The sequence below is a fragment of the Pinus tabuliformis genome, chromosome J (genome assembly GCF_031772625.1).
Source record: "Pinus tabuliformis cultivar Carrire ecotype Pingquan chromosome J, CPIR1, whole genome shotgun sequence".
Classification (NCBI taxonomy): domain Eukaryota; kingdom Viridiplantae; phylum Streptophyta; class Pinopsida; order Pinales; family Pinaceae; genus Pinus; species Pinus tabuliformis.
In genome coordinates this window covers 785,235,245-785,245,753 of record NC_142295.1, presented here as the reverse complement: position 1 = coordinate 785,245,753, position 10,509 = coordinate 785,235,245, and the positions used below count along the sequence as shown (strand labels likewise).

The window sequence follows — 10,509 nt, the reverse complement described above, 5'->3', positions numbered from 1 at the left end:
ATTTTTTTTTGAAAGATTTATATAATATATACAATTGACATTAAATATTTTATTTAATATGGATATTAAAATATTTTATCTAATATAGGAATTAAAACATTTCAATTATAGACTATTCTGCTTATATTAAAATTTTATATTTTATTTTAATTGTTAATATATTTTCAAATACATATTAATATTACCTAGGATTTTATAGTGGGATATTTTACTTTGATCAAAATTGAATATATTTGTTATCAATAATATGTTTTAAATGTTGCATTTCTTTTTAAATATATATATGAATTACACATTTCCTTCTTTCTAGAAAATCACTAAATTATTTTACTTTAATTCCATCCTTCTTTTGAGTATATATATAAAGTTGATATAAATTATGTTACTTAAGGTAGACACCAAAATATCAAAATATTTTATTTATGGCAATGAGAGTGAATACTTTGCACTTTTAACCATTATTCGAGCTGGAGTGTAACCAAATGTGTATATTCATTTAACCAAATATGTATATCCATTTCTATTGGATTCTAACTAAAACTAATCAAGTATGTATACTCTAGCCAACATTGTTTTTTATTTATAGTTATTTTATTTTTATTTTAAAATGAACATGTGTCAATTTCACATTGAGCATGGATGAAATGACACATTGCTCTCATACTAGGTATTACAAAGCCTTCCCTTATTGTAACTTTCTTAACATTATCAAATAACCCTATCTATAAGAGTACAAGTCTTGCACACCTATTTTTTCAAAATTTATAATGTTTAATCTTTAAAAATGAATCTCATTTATCTTTTTATTTAATATGGATATTAATTTTTTTATTTAATATGGGCATTAAAACATTTCACTTATAGACTATATGGCTTATATTAAAATTTTATATTTTATTTAAGTGATTAATATATTTTCACATACACATTAATATTACTTAAGATATTACATAAGATTTTATAGGATATTTTATTTGATCAAAATTGAATATTTTTGTTATCAATAATATTTTTTAAATGTTGTATTCCATTTCAATTTTATATTTATACTTAAATGAATTACACATTTCTCTCTTTTTAGAAAATCACTGAATTATTTTACTTTTAATTCCAAAGGCAAATCCAATCACCTTCTAAGAGCAAGTGCTAAAATACTATAAGCTTAAAGTTCAATATTGAAAAAGAGCATCTTTTTTATCAAATATTTGTTATTGGAACTTGAAAGAGCATCTTGGAAAGGTTATAGAATTTGTTAATTTGGCATAATATAAATGATTTCTCTTAATCTTCTAGGTTTGAATGACATTTTGTTTACTAATTTTTATATTAAGTGATCTTCTATATCTCAAGATTTTTCTTAAATTTATGTCGTAATTCTATATCTCAAGATTTTTTTGAAATTTATGCCTTACAACGTTTTCTTTGCAACATCTGGTGCAATTTCTAGTATATATATGACAAGTGAAATTCACTTTACAATAAAGTGATGAACTAACTTATGATGAGTGAAATACGCTTTATAATAAAGTTATGAAATAACTTAAGTTTACATGGATTTTTTCAAAAAGTAACTTAGAAAGAGATTTGAACTCAAGTCTTCTTACTAAATAAAGTAACTTTTAACCAAGTGTGTTAATGCAAAAAACATAACAATAATAATGAAGGAGATATAAGTGTAAGTGTTGTTGTTTTTAGAGCTCTGTCTTGAATCGCATCATCCAAAAATTAAAAAAACAAATTGGAAAAAATTTCAAAACTCAACAATAGAGGGGTTGAATCTTGGTTACCTTATCTACCAAATGAAATTCTTCTTATTGTTTTTAAGAGATTGCACGAAACACATGACAAAGAGCATATGTAGGCAAGAAAACACTTCCCACTATATTTATGATTTGCTATGGGACATAGCACAGGGAAAAGAGCATACACAAACAAGAAAGAGTATCAAATTAGGAATATAAACATAAAACTAGAATATGAGCTTTGCAAAAATTAATTTAAAAAGAAGGGAGTATTTGCACTGTATATCTTTAAATCTAAAAAAATATGTTTTATCTCAAGAAAATTAACACCTTTTTTGATGAAATGAAAAACATTCTTAGCTAAGAACAACGTTCCAAATGCAAACAAAAATAGTATATCTCAAAGATGTAAAAACACAAGATTTAAGATCTTGATCCCCAATGGGAGAAGTTTGATTGTTTAGGCTAACACAATACAAAAATAGTATATCTTAGAGATGTAAAAACACAAGATTTAAGATCTTGATTCCCAATGGGAGAAGTTCTTCAAACGGGCTCTAATACCATGTTCGAGTAAACATGGTATTCTATACATGACGAACACCTTCAATAGCCACTCACACAACCAGATCAAAATCATAATGTCAATATTTTTATGTGGTTGAAACCATTTAAGAGGGAAACAATCCATGACCCAAGCCAATGTGGCCACTTGAGGATATTTTATTAACACAAAAAAAACATTTTGCATAAAAGAGTTCTCACAATCGATTATCAACCATTACCCTCCAAGTCATTTAAATAGAGATCATGGACCAATCGGGTGTTAAGACACGAATCAATAGCCTTTAATATCAAGGAAAATATGACTCGTGAGATCACTCTATGTCTAAAACATTTCATGATAGTAGGATAAAAATGCAATGTTGTATATATTAAATGAAATGAAACCCACTAGTCAGCTCTACGAAAGAGAGTCTGGACTAGGAGAATCTAGCTCTGCAGAACGCTCTACATTGCTCATGTACATTACACAATATATAGTAATAATAGATTTAGGGAAGTTAGAACCATAACCTAAAAAATAGAAACTAATTCCTATCCTGAGGTCTTGTGAACCAACTCACTATTCTAAGATATTCTCCATTATCTCTAACACTCCCCCTTAATAGAGAAGGGGTTCAAAAATATGCCTAACATCTCCCTAAACATTTTAAACTTAATCCTGCCAAAAGGCTTAATGAAAACGTCTGCAACATTATCACATGTAGTACAATATACCAAAAGGATTTCTTTGGATTGTACTTTCTCCCTGACGAAGTGGAATTGTGTATCAATATGTTTAGTGTTTTTGTGGAACACCAGATTATTAGCAAGTTTGATTGAACTCTAATTGTTGTATCTGATTTTTGTTGCATCTATTTGTTCTTCCCCGACATCCTGGAGAAGTCTCTGCAACCAAACTGCATCACACGTTGCTTCACACATGGTTTGATACTCTGCTTCCATTGAGGACAAGGAAACTGTGTTTTGTTTCTTGTTGCTCCATGTAATCACCCCGAATCCAATGCTGAATGCATATCTTGTTATGGATCTGCGATCGTCTACATTTCCAGCCTAGTCTGAATTTGTAAATCCTGTCAATATAACATTAGAGGAATCAATACAAATAATACCATAATATACAATACCTTGTAGATACCTCAAAACACTTTTCACTACATTCCAATGGCTTTCAAGTGGCTTGGACATATATTGGCTTAGCACGCTGACTGCATAAGCCAAATCTGGTCTAGTGGTGGTTAGGTAGATTAGACTCCCAACCAGTTGTCTGTAAAGTGTCACATCTGCCTCCTTTGAGCCATCTTCACTTTGCAGTTTGATGTTATATTGCAATGGTACTGCTGCAGGCTTACACTGATCCATCCTAAATCTTGCTAATAGTCCTCTAACATATTTTCCCTCGGACAAAAATGTTTTTCCTGAATCTCTCCATATTTCAAGACCCAAACAATATCTTAATTCACCAAGGTGTTTCATTTCGAATACATGTGACATTTGTTGCTTGATTTCTTTGATCAGATATGTAGCATCACCTATAATGATCAAATCGTCTACATACAAAGAAATCATCACTATGAACCCTTGTTCATCTTTCATGGTGTAAAGATTAGGGTCATTTTTGCTTCTGTTGTAGCCAAATTGTAGAAAAAATGAATCAATTTTTTCATACCAAGACCTGCGTGCTTGCTTTAGTCCATAAAGTGATTTCTTTAACCTACAGACTAAATGTTCTTTCCCTTTCTGGACAAACCCTTCAGGTTTCTCTAAATAAACCTCTTCTTTCAATTCTCCATTTAAAAATGTAGATTTTACATCTAGTTGGTGAATCATCCAATGTTTCTTAGTAGCTAAAGCAATTAACATTCTGATAGTGTTTAGTTTAGCTATAGGGGTGAAGGTTTCTTCATAGTCTATACCTTCTTTTTGTGAATACCCCTTTGCTACCAGTCTAGCTTCTAATTTTTCTATGGTTCCATCTGTATTAATCTTCGATTTGTATAACCATTTACAACCTATGGTTTGTTTTCCTTTAGGAAGTTCAACTAGTTCCCAAGTTTCTTTCCTGATTATTGATTCATATTCCTGTTCCATGGCTGTTTTCCATTCTCTACATTCATTTTCTTCTTTATAACTAGAAGGTTCAACCACATTCATCATACTAGTTATAAAATCATTTTCCCTATATCTTGCAGGCAATTGAGCTTTCCTACCTAATCTCCTAAGAGGTGGGGTAGCTTCAAACCTTGTTTGATCATTATTTTCTTCCTACTACTGCTACTTTTGTTGTTGTTGTTGTTGTTGTTGTTCATCTTCTACTTTTGTCTGTTGTTGCTCCTGATTGTTTTTTGCTTCTTCTTCCACCAAGTACGGAATATCCCATTCCTCATTGTGCTTATCAGATTCTTCATGATCCTGCTCATGGAATATGACATATCTACTAACAAAAATCTTGTGAGTAGAGGGATTAAATAATCTATAAGCTTTATATTGTGAACAATACCCTATAAAAGTACATAAGATGGCTTTTGAATCTAGTTTTCTTCTATCTTCCTTTGGAATATGGGCAAATGCTTTAGATCCAAATACTCTTAAGTGTTTTACTGCAGACTTAAATCCATATAATTCTTCATAAGGAGTTTTAAACTCAAGATTCTTTGTAGGACTCCTATTTTTCAAATAAACTGTAGTATTCAATGCTTCAACCCAAAAACCATTCGAAAGATTCTTACTTTTCAACATGTTCCTAGCACATTCAACCAGTGTTTTGTTCTTTCTTTCAGTTACTCCATTTTGCTATGGAGTATGGGGTACTGTGAACTGCTGCAATATTCCATGGTCTTTACAATACCTGATAAGCTCATCTTTCCTGTATTCTCCCCCTTGATCGGACCGGAGAATTTTTATCTGTTTCCCTATTTTCCTTTCAATCATGTTTTTGAACTACTTAAAGTATTCAAATGTGTGACTCTTCTTACTCAAGAAATATACCCAAGAAAACTTTATGCAGTCATCAATAAACAGTAAAAAAATATAGTGCACCTCCTAATGATTTTGTTTGCATGGGTCCACACAGGTTTGTATGCACTAATTCAAGTATATCCCTCTGTTTCTTTTCTACTCGAACAAGGAATTCTTCTCTATGCATTTTTCCTAATGTACACGCATCACAATCATTATGTACTTGCTTTAGCATAGGAAGATCTCTTACCATTTCCTTCTTCTGTAGTAACAACAAATCATTATAATTGATATGACCAAATCTCTAATGTCATAGCTCCTCTGTAGTCAAACTCACAGTTGTCAAGGCTCGAACTGGTGCAGGTCTTACATCCAACTTGTACATAACTCTTGTTCGGATTCCTATATCAATTGTCGTGATGCCATCTAGTAGATCTTTAATATAACAGTTAGATTTTAAAAATTCAACTTTAAGATCTTGATTTGTAATCATGGATACAAAAATGAAGTTCTTTGTTATACCAGGCACATACATAACATTATTAATTTGTTGTATATTACCATTAGGTAAAATGCCAGAAATTTTCCCACATTCTTTGATTTGATGACTTCTATCATCACCTAGGTAGATTTGTGCTCCATCGTTGATTTCTTTAAAATATTCAAACCATTGTTTGTTCCCTGTCATATGTGTTGATTCTCTTGAATCTACATACTAGATGTTTGCATCAACATTCTCATCACGATCTGCCATGAACAATCTGAAATTTTACTCATGATTATCATTCGCGAGATGACCTGCATGTCTTTTCTGTTTCTACTGTTCTTCATGATATTTCTTCTTCCTGCACTCTCTAGCTATATGATCCATTTTTGCGTAATAAAAACACTTAATTACAGAGTTGTTTCTATTCGGATTCATACCTTGGGTTAGATTTGGTCTTTTCTGTGAGATTCCTTTGTTTTGTTGTTGTGGATTTCCTTTTCCTTTGTAGAAGTTATTTTTTGCCATCAATGCAAGATTGATACTCTAGGGCTTTAGAATCGATCTTCTTTCTTCTTCTTGCATCAGTATTCCTGTCAGTTCTTCAAACTTCGGGATTTTCTCTCTTGCATTTATCCCAGTGATGAACATTTGGTAGTCATCAGTCACACCATTCATGGTAATTGTTACAAGATCTGTATCATCAACTGTATGACCAATGTCTGCCAATTTGTTCTTCATATCTATGATCCTTGCTATGAAGGCAACAATTGTTTCATTCTCATCCATCTTCAGGGATAAGATCTTGCTCTTTAGAAACAAAAGATGATTTGTATTCCTGATCTCATACAGATCCTTCAAAATTCCCCAAATTTCGCTTGCTGATTTACATTCTCTTATATGTGGTATGATGCAGTCTTTCACTGACATCTTCAGCAACATCCTTGCTTTACCCTCACGCTTCTCCCAATCTGGGATTGTTGCGAATCCAACTGTTGGCTTCTGTTCATCCCCATTTGCAATCATCCAAGCACTCTGCACTTCTAGCAGAGTCTGCATCTTGAATTTCCAATTTGCATAATTGGAGCCATCGAGCTTGTTATGCTCATTCGACCATGCTTCAAACATCTGATTATTCATCTTAGCGATTAAAACAAATTTGAAAGGTAAAAAAAAATGTTATATTTACCCCAGATCTATGGCAAAGACAGATCACTGATCTTCAATGTTGTTTGATCTCGCAGCACACCCGCAGATCACCGTGGCTTCCTTCACAGCCTCCAGACAACCTTCTGTTGTCAGCCTCTGCAGCCTTCTCTCGGCCTCCACGGAGCCTCTTTGTTGTTTACACAATCGTCGCAGATGTATACCACTTATCTGAGACATCGTCGTAGATCTACACCACTTATCTGAGACGTCGTCGTAGGTATACACCTAATATCAGAGACGATGAAGTTAAGTATGATTTCGCAATCGTCACGTTTATTCTCCAAAAACCTACAACGATTTCAGTTTAGTCGCACCCTCCTCTCAGCATACAGGTTCCTCAGCCCTGACGCTTTGATACCATGATAAAAATGCAATGTTGTATATTAAATGAAATGAAACCCACTGGTCAGCTCTACGAAAGAGAGTCTGAACCAGGAGAGTCTGGCTCTGCAGAACACTCTACATTGCTCATGTACATTACACAATATATAGTAATCACATATTTAGGGAAGTTAGAACCATAACCTAAAAAATAGAAACTAATTCCTATCCTGAGGTCTTGTGAACCAACTCACTATTCTAAGATATTCTCCATTATCTCTAACATTATATATATGACGAAAATCTTCAATAGCCACTCACGCAACCAAATCAAAATCATAATGTGGCCACTTGAGGATATTCTATTAACAAAAAAAAAAAAAAAATTGCATAAAAGAGTTCTCACAATCGATTATCAACCATTAGCCTCCAAGCCCTTTAAATAGAGATCATGGACCAATCGGGTGTTAAGACACGAATCAATAGCCTTTAATATCGAGGAAAATATGACTCGTGAGATCACTCTGTCTAAAATATTTCTTGATAGTAGGATTACAATGCAACTAATACATACTAGAAAAACACATTAAGAAGCACACTTTTACCTAATAGACACATTATACCAAGGACTTAACTAACTCTTAGTGTCTAAATATCCTAGCAAAGTTTGAGCTATATAGTTTGTACAACCCAAGTACTTCAATTGTTTATCAAAGTGTTGAAGCCATTTATGTAATAAAAAATACAATTTAAACATTAAAAACTATACAATCACACTAAAATTGTATCATTAGATTTTAAAAGTAGAAAAAATAAACTACACCTTAAATCAGTTAATTTATCATTTAATTATAATAAATTATTAGTTAAATAATTAAAATTAAAGAAATATTAACAATAATATTATTAATATTATATAAAAATATTTCATAATTACAATCATTTTTATCTTATAAAAAGTTCATGCTTATTAATTTCCTCTCATAAAAACATGAATATTAAATACAAATATTTCAAAACTACATTCATTTTTATCTTATAAAAACAATAACTTATATTTCAAAACTATAATTGTTTTAATCTTATAAAAACAAAAAACTTTTAACATATTTGTAGGAAAATTCCAACATTCACATCATACTTTAACAACTGAATAATTCCAACCTGATATTGTCAAATATTAAAAAAAATCATAAAAATTAACTATATTATTATGGTTAGATCTATGACTTTTGTGATCCATATTGATAAAGAGAATGTCTTTCGGATTAATCAATGATGTGATTAATCCTAAAGACATTCTCTTTATTATTATTATTATTATTATTATTATAAAAATAATATATGAGTAGATACATGTAAAAAACCAAGCAACAAAATTCTTAACCATGGAGAGTCACCCTACTTTACCATGGAGATTCTTAACTTGTATATATGCTTTGGTACAATACTTTGGGCCAATACTATGATTTACTAATACCACATGCCCAAAAAAATGATACACATGTTCATATGACATTTTTTTCAATAATAGATTTAATTAAAAAAACAAAATGGGCATAACTATATTTGAGACAAATCTCAATATTTGATTTATGAGTAATACCAAATATTTTGTAAAGCTCAAATACTTACCATCTACCTAATAATTATCCATAATTGAAATAAAATTTTACAAATCTTATTTCAAAATAAATAATTATCAATAATTAAAATATTTTTTTACAAATCTTATTCCAAAATAAATAATTATCTATAATTAAAATAAAATTTTACAAATAAATAATTATCGATAATTAAAATAAAATTTTACCAATCTTATTCCAAAATAAACATATTAAAATATTTATTAAAAAAATCTAATAATTTTTCTATTAAATTATGAAATTTAATATTTAATTTTTACGCTAACCATATATACACACTTTATTCCGACATATAATAAATTATGAAATTTAATATTTAATTTTTACGCTAACCATATATACACACTTTATTCCGACATATACACACATTTTTTTAGGTCAGATTCCTGCCGGAGAAAGTCCAAAAAGTTAACAACTCCCTTTTGAACTCGCATCAAATTTAACTTTGAAATTCCAACACTGTTCGCAAGTGTAACTGGTCGCGTATCTGGTCATAAAAATCGTTGAGTTGTTTTGATAGAGTTGTATTCTGCAATGTGTCCGAAAATTGCGCTTGTCGTTACCTGCAAGGAATGGTCTACATCTACAACGCTGACGCTTAGAATTTGCAACACGACTCCACAGTCATGTGGAGGATCTGCGCATACAATTCTTTGAGTTGTCGAGTAGCAGAAAATCTTCAACGTGACAGCTATTCTGCTTGGTGTTATCTGGAAGGAATGGTATAAAGGACATCCATTTTTCTAATGTGCTCCATAATTCTTGGGAAGGGCCACCTGATTTTTACAGTCGGCTTTACGTGTACGGCTCTGACTCTCAACCAGTCATTTCCACCTCCGTGCAGAAAGAGAAGTCTGAAAACATTTCTTGGCCTTTGAAAACTGATTCATATTGTGTTGTTGTATTTAATTAGTTAAACATAGGAAATTTGCATAACGCTACTTAAAATCTGCACGCTTATATCTATTTATATACTCTCCGTCGCCCTATTTTTCATTACTGGTTTTTCTCTTTTCAGGGTACTACTTTTCTGGATGCAGGAGGGCAGGTGCAGATCCGTGGAGTTTGGACAATACACATAATTATTCAGGTGTGATATTAATGGTCATGTCTGCTTCATTTGCAACGCATACTTTTACTTTTGCAGAAGTTTTATCTATTTCTCTTTATGCGTATGTTGTGGTTTGGTTTGCATCCATTCCCTCTTGTGCTTGGGATTTGAGTTTCTGCGCATATCTGGCTTGGTCTGAAGAGGTTTCTTTTCATGTCATGGTGAAACTTATAAGAAATCGGTGTTCAGTTTAGCAATTTGGAAAACTAAACAGATTGATAAGGCTTTTATAATGGAAATATTTATTTATGGAATATCTTTTTTAATAGAAGCATTTTTTTGTTTTTTTGTTGGGCAGTTTATATTTTCATTATGTCTAATATCTTACTTTGGATTTTTTTAACAGATTATATTTTGGATCTTTTTAACAGATTATATTTTCAATATGTCTAATATATTACTTAGATTAGAAATTAGGTTCGGAAATTGAACCAACTTCATATCAAAAAAATATTGCCATCTATCTAAAACCCC

At 31.1% G+C, this 10,509-nt stretch overlaps 1 pseudogene across 1 annotated transcript in view; it reads left to right on the top strand.

The window, feature by feature from the left end:
• Positions 1-9,886: 9,886 nt before the first annotated feature.
• LOC149229069 (ABC transporter G family member 39-like) overlaps positions 9,887-10,509 on the top strand; it is a 118,755-nt pseudogene continuing 118,132 nt past the window's right edge. The window contains exon 1 of the transcript XR_016248364.1: positions 9,887-10,014. The product of XR_016248364.1 is annotated as an ABC transporter G family member 39-like (transcript). The remainder of the gene's footprint in view (positions 10,015-10,509) is intronic.